This window comes from Musca autumnalis, unplaced genomic scaffold, assembly GCF_047663935.1.
Source record: "Musca autumnalis isolate F117 unplaced genomic scaffold, ASM4766393v1 scaffold_3, whole genome shotgun sequence".
In the NCBI taxonomy this organism is placed as follows: domain Eukaryota; kingdom Metazoa; phylum Arthropoda; class Insecta; order Diptera; family Muscidae; genus Musca; species Musca autumnalis.
Genome location: NW_027411866.1, coordinates 49,746,928 through 49,760,052, shown reverse-complemented (window position 1 = coordinate 49,760,052; position 13,125 = coordinate 49,746,928). Strand labels below are relative to the sequence as shown.

Below are 13,125 nucleotides of genomic sequence, written 5' to 3'. Positions count from 1 at the left end.
AGTGTCGTAGTCAATATTTGCGTTTCGTTCCTTTAGACAAGTTGTACATAACAGTTGATGCATCATTCACTAGTTGTTCATGATCTCATGCAGCTTCATTATTTTTCAACATTTTAATGGCCAAGCGGTATGCAGTCTACAATATCAAATTTTTTATGATTTGGGTATTTTTATCACCGTCACTACATATTTGATGCGATCCTATCGGCACACTATATAAGTACTCTATTGTCATCTGTAGAATTATAACGTTAGATATAAAGAAATTTTAGATGCAGTGGTAGTTGGGGCTGAAAAGTAATTCCTTTCGCTGAAGTAGTTGAAAGTCCAAACTAAAACAGCCAAAAAATACACCACCTATTTCATACAAATTTGATGTTGTTTTAAACGCATACATACAACACGGTCATAGCATTATATACTTAAAATTCTTAAACTTTTAAAACTCTTTTTGTGTCCTGTAGCAAAAAGTATTCAAACATTTCCTGATATTTTCAAGAGTTTTAAGTTCAACGGACCAAACATATAAATAAAAATATGTGTAAAGTTCGACAAAGACATTGGCACTTTAAAACGTGACTGAAAATATCATTAATATGTTAATTAAAAAATATACATACAACGTACATATGCGAATTAAATTGAGGAAATACCAAATACAAAAATGAATCGTCGTTACAAGATACCATATTAATTTGTTGATACGCATAACGTGACTTCATTAAAATTTCAATCATATGTATGTATTTGTATACGAGTTTGTGGTAATGCTTCAATCTCTCTGGGTTATGTTTTTTATGATGAGTTGGAATTCTAATTTATATTTCAATTCAATTATTCACTTAAGGATAAATTAACGTTAATATATTTTGGTCATTATTAAATAATATTCAAATTGCTATACTTAAGTGATATTTTTCCCTCACTTATATTTGTATTGTTCTTATTGTTTTCCTAATTCATGTAAATGTAAATTTGTTTCCCATATAACAAGCTTAGCTGTTAACACCGCATTTTTGGAGTATAAAATTGATGATACTTTTATATCCCATAGTAGGCTCTTAAAACAAAATATACAATTGCAGGTTAATGCCACAAATATTGCAAATATTTATGTATATTGCCGATTAATTGTATAGTACCGTTTTGTATTATATGAAGCTTGCTTTCGCATTTAAGATCTCTGTAATATTAATTCGCCCTTAAAAACATTTAGTGTGTGTTTAGTAACATAAGGGGATTATTTCTTTAATTTTTTTTTTTGTGTTTGGTCTAGGGAAGTATACAAACAATTTGGCAATTCCGTTTAACATGACCCGTAGTTATCTTGGATGTCTTGCTTAGTGTAATCGCAACATTGTGGCCGAAATACCTTTTATACAGGGAAACAAGTCATATGCATACAAATGTAAAATTGGACAGTTAAGGCCAAAAATAAAAGGAAAAACTAATATAATTTAAAGCATGTTACCGGCCACTAGAACAAATACTTTTTGTACTTTTTTCTATAGGCAGGTCAAGCTTGAAGATGGGCTATATTGGTCCATATTTTGGTATAGCCCGATATAATGGTACCTCCCTATTTACGGTCTTTTGAGGATTTTAGCTACAATTTTTAATCGAACTAGTTGTAATTTGACAGTTGGGGTTTTTGTTGGTCACAACACTTCTTCACCAAAAATTGTCTACATAGGTCCTTGTTTAGGTATAGCCCAGTACCTCCCAATTTCCGGTATTTTAAAGATTTTAGCTACATTTTTTACCGAACTATCTGTTATTTGGCACTTGAGTTTTTGACTGCTATACTCGTAATTTGAGTTTCCCTACAGTCACGAAACTTCTCACTTTTCTACCATGGTCAACAAAGGTCCATGTTTTGGTATAGCTCCTATATAAGGGTACCTCCTGATTTTGGGTATTTTGAGCATTTTAAATAAATTTTTGAAAGAAATACATGTTTCTTGACATTTCAGGTTCGTCACAAAACTTTTCCACCAAAATATGTCAATATGTCCTTTTTTAGGTATAACCCCATTTAACGGTACCTCGCAATTTTAGGTATTTTAAGGTATTAGGTATTTTTGACCGAAAACCACAAAACTTCTGCAAAAAAATTTTAAAAAAGATCCATGTTTTGGTATATCTAAACCAGGGCCGATCAGGCAGTATACACAGCGATCCCACTGAGTTGTATTTGCATTTGTTTTTCTTCCTCACGTACACTATGCGTGAACAAAAACATAAAGGATGGGAAGTGGTGCTAATATAAGGAAATGGTTTTGGAAATTATGTGTACGAAATGAACTAAATGGTACTACATTTTGCACAACTTTGATTTGGGTAAACGGATAGAATTGAAATCCTGAAATTTGGATTTAAGATTACTGGAGTTCGAATCCTCTCATTTGGAATTAAGGGTACTGTTGGAGTGGAGGATTGAGCTATGAAGGTAGTTTTGGAAATTCATACTTATGTGTACGAAAAGTAATAAATGGTACTAAGTTTGGTACATTTTGGAATTGGGTGAATGGATAGAGTTAGAATTCTGAGATGTGGAATTAAAATTACTGTTGAAGTCTAGGATTGAGATATTGAGGTAGTTTTGGAAATTCGTACATTTGGTACAATTTGGATTTAGGTGAACGAACAGAGCTAGAATGGGTACTATGTGTACTAAATGGTACCAAATTTAGCACAATTTTAGGTGATCGGATACATTTAGATTATTAGATTATAAATTAAGATAGTTTGGAAATGTTACGTTTAACTATATTGACTTATGCCCCTATAGTTGGAGCATTCCGTCTTATCCCCTTTCTTGTGGACAGGACACAGGATGCTCAGGTTCCAATCGTCGGGTACGCGTTCTTCCTGCCAGATGGAGCTAACTAGCTGATGCATACACCTTAGCACCGTGTCGCCTCCGGTTTTAAACAGCTTGGCTGGTAGGCTATCAGGTGCCTTATTATTCTTCAGCCGGTTTATTGCTGTATTTACCTCATCTTGGCCTGGTGGTTCCAAAGCCATCATTCTGTCTCCTGTACATCTCGATTTGTTCACACTCCCGCTTTTCCATCTCTCTCTTTTTCCTGCGGAAAAGACGTTTCTCCTCTCTCCTTTTCTCCCGATATCTCTCCCGTGCGCTAGCGTGTTTTAACCTCCGACCAACTACAAATCCGCAACCAAACTCATGCTTTGTGTCATGGCAACTATAATACAGTGCGTAACCTTTAGGTGTTGTTGTGACGCCTTACCCAATCCATCGTATTTCCTGTATGGCAGTAATATCGGCCTTGTACTTTTCAAGTACATCTGCCAATGCGTAAGCTGCACCCTCTCTATAAAGAGTGCGAACATTCCAGGTGCAGATTCGCAGATCATCGTCCTTAAAACTTTTGTGGGGTTCGTCAAATTTGGAGGGGTTTCTTTTTCTTTTTTTTTTCGTTTTTTCATAGTAGGCTGTTTTTTTCTAGGGGATGGTTACAAACCCGACACCCAAATCCAAGTTTTTAATGTTCTTATGGGTGAACGCGCGGCACATGTTAGTTCACTACCTTTAACGGGTGTTAAAGGCAGTACCCCAGGTAACACCACGGGGAGGTCAGTGTCTACTTGAGTTGAAAGAGGGACCAAGATAAATCAAAAATTACTAAAAGGTATTAAATTTGATATTAAGTGTAGGAATAAAGGTGATATTCGGAATTTTGCTATGATAGACACTGTTCATATGTAGGGTTGAGATGTATATAGTTGTGGAAATACGTACGTTAAGAATGCGAAAAGTACTAAATGATACAGAATTATGGAAGAGCTTTTAAAAGTACTAAATAGTACTATTATTGGTTTTGGGGAAATATGTTGAGCTGGAAATGAGAATCGCGGTTGGGATATAAGGAGATAATTTTATAAACGTATACCAATGTGTACGAATGTTATAAAATTTGGTACCATTTTGGTATTTCATAAACGGATGGAGCTGGATTCCTTAATCTTGTATTGGGGTCAGTGTTGTTGTTTAGATTAGGCATTTTATTAAATGCGTACAAATTCTGAAATTTGTTACAGAGGTGGATGTGTGCTGAGTTACGCAGGTTGTGTTGGAAAATACAAAATGGTACTAAATTTGGCGTTGGTGGAAGTAATAAAGCGGGAATTAAATTACTAGAGTATGAAAAGTACTAAGGAGTATCAAATTTGGTATTGGACTACGTAATAGAGCTGGAATTCTGAAATGTATTGTTAGGTTCACTGTTAGATGTTATCACTGTTAGAGTGAAAATTGTACTAAATGTTGTTCTATTGGTTTTATGTGAACGCGAAAGCGGTTTCTAAACAAATACCTCAAAAATGTAACGTTATGTAGCACCTACGTCAAAGAGTGCACATTAAGTAAAGTTGTTTGAATAAAGGTTTCGGAATCTCTCAAATAAACTCTTGCCGTTTAATTTTGCCACCAATTATAATTTAAATGCAAGCGTTTTCTTTGAGAGATTCCATCATGAGAAAGAATATATTTATTAAGTCTAAGCGACAAATTATTTTCTTGTTTTAAGTGCATTTCTATATAAAACACTGAAACTTAATTTTTTTAAATTATTGTTGTTTTTAACTTTTTGACCACTGAGAACAAAATTATAGTAAATTTAGGCCGAAAATTTAGATAAAAACTTTAAAATGTCTGAAAGCGTGTAATACCGTTATATCAAGGCTATTCCAAAACCAGGACTTATGTCCATAATTGGGAACTCCAAATGCCAATTTACAGCCTATTCTAGCTAACAATGAAGATAAAATCCTTAAAACACTTGAAATCGGGTGGTATCACTATATGGGGGCTATACCAAAACCTGGACCTACATCAGCAGTTTTTGGTGGAGAAGTTTCTGCACCATTGGGGACACCAAATGCCAAGTGAAGATCAAATCCTTAAAACACTTGAAATCAGGTGGTACCGCTATATGGGGGGCTATACCAAAACCTGTACCTATGTCCATCATTTTTAGTGAGGAAGTTTCTGTACCAATTGGACCCATTGCCAAGTTACAGCCAATTCGGCCTAAAATTAAGATAAAATCTTCATATTACTTGAAATCGGGTGGTACCGCTCGTGTAGTACTTTTATATCAAGGCTATACCAAAACCAGGACTTATGACCATAATTTTTGGTGGGGAAGTTTTTGTACCATTGGGAACTCCAAATACCAAGTTACAACCAATTTTAGCTAAAAATGAAGATAAAATCCTTAAAACACTTGAAATCGGGCCGTACCGCTATATGAGGGCTATACCAAAACCTGGACGTATGTCCACAATTTTTGGTGGGGAAGTTTTAGTACCATTGAGAACCCCAAATGCCAAATTACAGCCTATTCGGGTTAAAATAGAAGATAAAATCCTTAAAACACTTGAAATCAGGTGGTACTGCTATATGGGGGCTATACCAAAACCTGTTTTTTAGGTTTTCACGATTTTGCTTGGAAACTCCAAATCCTTTCGAAATGGGACTGAATAATATGTTGTAGCTGTGAAAATTCTCTACAAGATTGGCTTTCGTAATTTTTTGCTAGGTTGTAAAATTTTTGAGATATATAAGTTTAATTTGGGAAATTGCAGTCATGACATTGTTTTATAACATTGTTTGAACTTCTATATCTCAATAACGGTAAAAACTATGAAGATATCATAAAAGTCAATCTTGAGAATTTTCATAGCTACAATATTTTCTTTAGCCCCATTTCGATAGGACTTGCGGTGTAAGCACCTTCCATTTAAAATTGGTTCAAGAGCACCGTGATAGTATACAAGGGGGGGAATTACATAACCTTTTTGTATATTTCAAACATAATTTTCGTGAAATCTTGTTACAATAACTTTTCCATGTTGTTATTCCCAATAAGATATGCAAATATTGTAGAAAGGAAGTCCGCTCGTATGCCAAATCATTACCGGGGTGCTAGGTAATGATTTGGCATACGGACTTAGTTACTTAAAATCATATTATTGACTAGTAACTGTTTAAAATATGTCATATTCACTGGTGGGAGATTATAGGGAATAAACCTACATGACGAATAAGTCCAAGGAAAAAACGTGGTTGAGGCAATAGAGAAATATTTTAAAATCATCAATTAGAATTTTAAATTTAAAACAAAATAAAATTAAAAACACACTCGTTCTAATCGAATTCTTAAGGCCTTGTCACATAAGAGGATTTCTGGCTTAATTCATTAGAGTTGCCGCATCTCTACGCGGCTGAATTTGATTTTCGTATGCTTTGACTTTTGACTTAAAGCCGGAAGAACATGCAACTTAATGAATTAAGCCAGAAATCCTCTTATGTGACGAGGCCTTTAGAATATTACATTCAATTCCGTACTTAAGGGGTTACATAATCCCTTTACAGTTCATTCATTTATGGGCCAGTTTCTTTTATTATAGGGATGCGCTCCTTCTTATTTCAGCACCACTTTGGCTACGTACATATGTATGTATGTACATTTAAATCCCAAATTTGATAGAACTTATTTATCAACAAAAAAACAAAAGTGGACATTATATCTTGCCAACTCATTTCCTTTTTACTGATTGATTGCTGAAAGTTAAAGAGAAATATCAACAAGAACAACGAGACTACATTAAATAAGAAGGCTTTGGATTTTATTGTTATTTTGCTATGCCATGTCCTCGTAATGGCGTCGAAGTAAGTAATCCCCTAAATCTAGATGACGTGGCAAAAACTCATCATTGATTTAATTAAAGTCTAAATACAAATAGAATTGACACGTAGCCCACTAGGGACTGTGACGAACAGTTAAATATTTGATGTAAGCAATTCTTTTGGACGATGATACTTCAAAACAATTGAATACATGTCTATGTTGATGTAACTATTTTGTTTATATGAGCAATGTGTGCGATGAATTTTCCCAAATTGTAAATTGAAATACGTTTTATTCGAAGTTTTTTAGTATACTACGAATGAAATAAGTCAAATCGAATGAACAAGATACATATGTATCTTGAAATTGACATACGTGAAATCGCACCCGACTTTCTTACAAATGAATACATTTTTTTTTTTTTTTTTTTTTTTCGGGTGACGTAGGGGATGGAAGATACCAAGGAACGGTCCTGACCGGTTTTAACATGGCAAAGCCCAGGATTTATCTTGGTCCCTCTTTCATCCCAAGTGGACACTGACCTCCCCGTGGTGTCACCTGGGGAACTGCCTTTAACACCCGTTAAAGGTAGTGAGCTAACATGTGCCGCGCGTTCACCCATAAGAACGTTAAAAACTTGGGTTTGGGCGTCGGGTTAGTAACCCTCCCCTAGAAAAAACAGCCTACTATGAAAAAACGAAAGAAAAGAAAAACAAACCCCTCTAAAGTTGACGAACCCCGCAAACGTTTTAAGGACCATGATCTGCGAATCTGCACCTGGAATGTTCGCACTCTTTATAGAGAAGGTGCAGTCTTCGCATTGGCAGACGTACTTGAAAAGTACAAGACCGATATTACTGCCATACAGGAAATACGATGGATTGGGAAAGGCGTCACAACAACACCTAAAGGTGACGCACTGTATTATAGCTGCCATGACGTAAAGCATGAGTTTGGTTGTGGATTCGTAGTTAGTCGGAGACTAAAACATCTTGTATCCAGCTTCACTCCAGTGAATGAAAGACTTGCTGCAATTCGAATAAAAGCTAAATTCTTCAACATCAGCTTTATTTGCGCTCATGCTCCCACTGAAGAAAAGGATGAACAGACCAAAGATATATTTTACGAGCGCTTAGAAGAAACATATGACAGTTGCCCTGCCCATGACATTAAAATCATTCTAGGCGATTTTAATGCCAAAATTGGAAAGGAGAATATCTTTGGCCCAACAGTCGGGAAATTCAGTCTCCACAGTGAAACATCTGACAATGGTATGAGACTGATAGACTTTGCAGCTGCAAAAAACATGGTAGTTAGCAGTACCAGATTTAATCATCTCGATATTCATAAGGGCACCTGGCTGTCTCCAGATCAGAAAACAAGAAACCAAATTGATCATGTTGTGGTAGATGGAAGACATTCATCGAGCGTGTTGGATGTACGATCGTTCCGAGGCGCAAACATTGATTCGGACCACTACCTTGTTGCAGCAAAGGTACGCACCCGCTTAAACGTAGCAAACAAAGTACGAACAGACACAACACGAAAGTTAGACATCGGTAAGCTGCAATCACAACAGATAGCCACAGCATATTCCACTCAACTAGCCCAATTGCTTAATCAAAGCCCTCCTCATCCCGATAACATATCAGCGCAATGGCAAAGCATTGCCCACTCCATGCAAACAGCCGCAAAATCCATACTTGGATACCAGAGACCTCCACCAAGGAATCCATGGTATGATGAGGAGTGTCGTGCTGCCACCGAAGAGAAAAATGCGGCATATAAGGCTACTTTACAATCCGTAGCAACGCGTAGCGCACGAGAGAGATACAGGGAGAAAAGGAGAGAGGAGAAACGTCTTTTCCGCAGGAAAAAGAGAGAGATGGAAAAGCGGGAGTGTGAAAAAATCGAGATGTACAGGAGCCAGAATGAAGTCCGAAAATTCTACCAAAGAGTCAAGCATCAAACTGATGGCTTTGGTACAGGCACATCCTCCTGTAGAGACCAGCAAGGTAATTTGGTAACTGATACAGATAGTGTACTCAGGATATGGAAAGAACATTTTTCAAATCTGTTGGTATCCAATAGCAGCGAAGACGACGAAGATACCACAGTCCCAATCCCAGAAGATGGTATTGAATGTATACCGCCCAGCCAAGATGAGGTACAGACAGCAATAAATCGGCTGAAGAATAATAAGGCAGCAGGGGCCGATGGCTTACCAGCCGAGCTGTTCAAAACCGGAGGCGACACGCTGATAAGGTGTATTCATCAGCTAGTTAGCACCATCTGGCAGGAAGAACGAGTACCCGACGATTGGAACCTGAGTATCCTGTGCCCCGTCCACAAGAAGGGAGATAAGACTGTATGCTCTAACTATAGGGGCATAAGTCTACTCCCTATTGCCTACAAGATCGTGTCAGGGATATTGTGCGAACGACTAAAGCCAATGGTCAACGAGATTATTGGACCATACCAATGCGGCTTTAGACCTGGCAAGTCCACCATTGACCAGATATTTACCCTGCGGCAAATCCTGGAGAAGACCCAAGAGATGCAGATCGACACCTACCACCTTTTTGTCGATTATAAAGCAGCCTTCGACAGTCCGCTGCGCTCAAAGGTATTCCAAGCCATGTCTGAATTTGGTATTCCCGCAAAGCTCATCCGGCTTTGTAAAATGACTTTAACTGACACGAGGTCCTCAGTTAAAATAGGAAAGAACCTCTCCGAAGAGTTTGGTACCAAAAGAGGTTTCAGACAAGGAGACAGCCTTTCGTGTGACCTCTTCAACATCCTGCTAGAAAAGGTTATACGAGAGGCAAACGTCAAAAGAAGTGGCACAATCTACACCAATAGTCACATGTTACTTGCTTATGCTGATGATATAGACATCATGGGTCGATCAGTAAAAGAAGTAACTGATACCTTTATAAAAGTCGAAGGAGAATCTGCTAAAGTGGGTCTGGCGGTAAACGGTGAGAAGACCAAGTTGATGGTGTCGACGCGCAATGCGTCCATTGAGCTCGGACCGACTGTGGAAGTTGGTTCCTATAATATTGAGGTAGTAAAAGACTTCGTCTACCTCGGCACCTCCGTCAACACAACAAACGACATCAGTTGTGAAATAAAAAGAAGAATTGTATTGGCCAACAGATGCTACTTTGGATTAAGTAAGCAGTTTAAAAACAAAGCCACATCTCGTCAAACAAAAATAACGCTCTACAAAACACTGATACTACCCGTGCTGATGTATGGCTCCGAAGCCTGGGTACTTGCGCAAGCAGACATGGCAGTGCTTGGTGTGTTTGAGAGAAAAATTCTTCGAAAGATCTATGGACCAATCTGCGTTGACGGTGAATATCGACGTCGCATGAACCACGAGCTGTATCTGCTATACAACGACATGAATATTGTTAAACGTATCGAGATGCAGCGATTGCGTTGGCTAGGCCATATCAAAAGAATGAGCGATGATGAACCCGCTAAAAAGGCGTATGAATACATGCCACATGGCGGTGCACGCAGAATTGGCAGGCCAAGGAATAGATGGCGCAAACAAGTGGATGATGAGATGACAAGGCGCGGTATTCCAGTGTGCAAAGCAACAAATAGAGAGGAATGGAGATCTCTTCTTAGTTCGGCCTATAGAACAAATGTTCTGTAATGGGCCAGCTAAGTAAGTAAGTAAGAATACATTTTTTCATTTTACTCTGTAACAGATGTACAAAAGAGCAAATAAAATTACAATTTATCAAATTGAATGTTGCCCTAATGAGAAATTAATTAATGCCGATACTTGAGATATTTATTTTGAATGAAAATGGTATTAATGTTGGTTTCACAAAACCGTTACTTGTCAAAAGGCAAATTAATATATAATAATGTTAGAATTGCGTGGAAGAACAATAAAAGAGAAATACATAAACAATGAAGAAATCCTGGATGTGTGGTAACAAATGAAAATAATGAAATGGCTGTAGGGAATACATATTATAATTATTATTATTTTGTAATTCATAAGGAGGAGAAGCAAATAACGTTATAAAATGAAAACGGTTTTATAAAATATCGCAAATTGTTGGCATCATATTTTAAGACAGATAAGGAATATATTTCTGGAAAAAATTAAAGTTTTTTTTTAGAATTTCAGACGTTGTGTGAGTTACGTCTTTTGGAATTATATTTTTCGTAAATGCCAAAAGGCGTAACTTACAGTTTGTTTAGTATACATTTAGAGAAACTAATGTAAATGAAAAAATAAAATCAATTTACAGTTAACTTATTGGCCTACGCAGTTAGGCGAACTTTAGACTAGCTTCTGAATGTGTTGGGCTCAATTCTTAAGGGTGATATTTCAATGGACCTCAATGAGGTGAAATGTCTATTCCAACTACCACTCTAAACTTATAATTTTAATTGTATTAGAAGTATTTGACTTGAATGTCATATTTATTGCTATATTTAACTTAATTTATTCACAAAATACCGAGAACATTTTAAATTTATCTTTTAATTTTCATAAGGAATGTTGTCATAAAAGTAGTGACAATCACTTGGAATTAAGCGTTTTAAGTCTAGCAGGTATTGGAACTTTTTTTTTTTTTTTGAAACTTTAAGCCTTTGTGCGTACATCTGAGGGGGATCAACTGCTTCAAAATTTCCAGAAATTCACTGTGGTAGACTCTAGTATGTAGTCGTCTTTGATGACCGTTTTGAAATAGATTATACCGCTAGGAACATACGCCAATGCTCGCAGTTTATTGACTGTAGGGCCTCCTACGTTTTTGCCTAAGTAAACCAAGACAAAATCATTAAAAAAGTACAGTAGTTTTGACTTAGCTGTCAAAACAAGTTTTGCACGCATTTTGTAGCAGCAAAGCGAATTTCGCATTTATATTCAGTGTTTTTAGCTGTCAAAGAGTGGCAGTTATCCGACTCACCTGCCAAAGAATTGACTTTGATAATCAGCTTTACCTTTCCTGAAATCCGAGAACTATTTTGGAAATGAATTTTGAAATACATTAAAACATATCATCAAAAAGTCCTTATTTTGCATCAGTTCATAAAAACAAAAATTTAATTAATTTACAATTATCAACATTTGCTTCCACATCTTTTATTCAAGTATTGTTAACTTTTCTTTGTGTTGTTGCAAACAGTCCTTCTAACCCAACTCACTTCTAATAATTCTCACCAAATTGTTCAGATTTTGTTATTGTTCTAATTAGGTATCTACTCAAGAAATTCAAGTACTTAAGTCCGTAGAAAGAGCTAGTTAAGTTTTCTTCTGTTTCGTAAAAAAATCCTATGTAAGTGTTTGGCAACTATCGCATTACGTGCTTTTGTTTTTGGCCGGTAAATACATTGGGTTATTCTTTCCAAATGTTATTGGTAGTTAAATACAATTTACAGTTATATGATTGGCAGTTAAAAGTGTAATTTGCATTGAAAATTTGACAAAAATGCAAATATTGTAGTTTTTTTTTTGCAGAAAAATCAAATTCGCACTAAAACGATTGGCAGCAAAATCAAAACTACTGTATTAAGAAAATATTTATCTCACCTGGACGAATAGAAGAATACAGCTTGGAATAGAAATATAGTCAATGAAAAATTTATGATCCAGATGATGAACTTTTAGTGGTGCTGGATTTGTTCGTGCTGTTTTTATTAAATCGAAAAGCTGTGATGACAAATTAATTAGCTTTTTATTTATTTTCTTTGAATAAGTGAATGTGTTGAATCACATTCCATTTGCTTGTGACAAATTACTAAATACTTGCGATCTATTGTTATATTTTTCTCAACACATGAGGAAAGTAAAGCGTTAGATAGGACTTCATTCAGAATTTGATTGTGGAATCAGCTTTACGGCTTGCATATCCATGCCCAGCAATAAACAAAGACCTGCTTTTGCGTTTTCTGTATCATTCAACTTCACTTCCCTCATGTTTTGTATGTCTTTTCTGTGGAGTGCATACAGTTGTATGTTATTTCCTTCATGCGAAGTGCAAATATGACACATATCATTCCTCGGCTTAAAAATTGATATTTTTCTGCTCCAAAATTTCCCAAAAAGTTTGGTAAAGATACAGGCAATATGCCATTTTTTTATTTAATTCACATTCACTACAATAAACATCATACATTTGTTTATAACTTTTAAAGTCAATCTGCAAATACAATCTGGTAGTGTACTGTCGTCGAAAGTGCGATTCCAATTTTGATACATCATCTAGCCATTTATTTAAAAATTGTAAGCGTTGTTCATACTGCCTTCCACTCTTTGTTGTACGTAATTTTTGAAGTGTTAAAGTTGCATTTTTCTATGGACCTATTTGAGTACCATTTAAATCGTCAGAATTTGTTCAGCCTATAGCCATTCTCTCTGTTATTCCAATGGTTGGTAAGAACATATTTTGGCAAACTTGCAGCCTAACCGTCAACATCTCAATAAAAC

General features: G+C 36.2%; 1 pseudogene; it reads right to left on the bottom strand.

Moving 5' to 3' along the window:
- Positions 1 to 11,174: 11,174 nt before the first annotated feature.
- On the bottom strand, positions 11,175 to 12,497 carry LOC141398182 (uncharacterized; annotated as a pseudogene).
- Between the last annotated feature and the right edge of the window lie 628 nt (positions 12,498 to 13,125).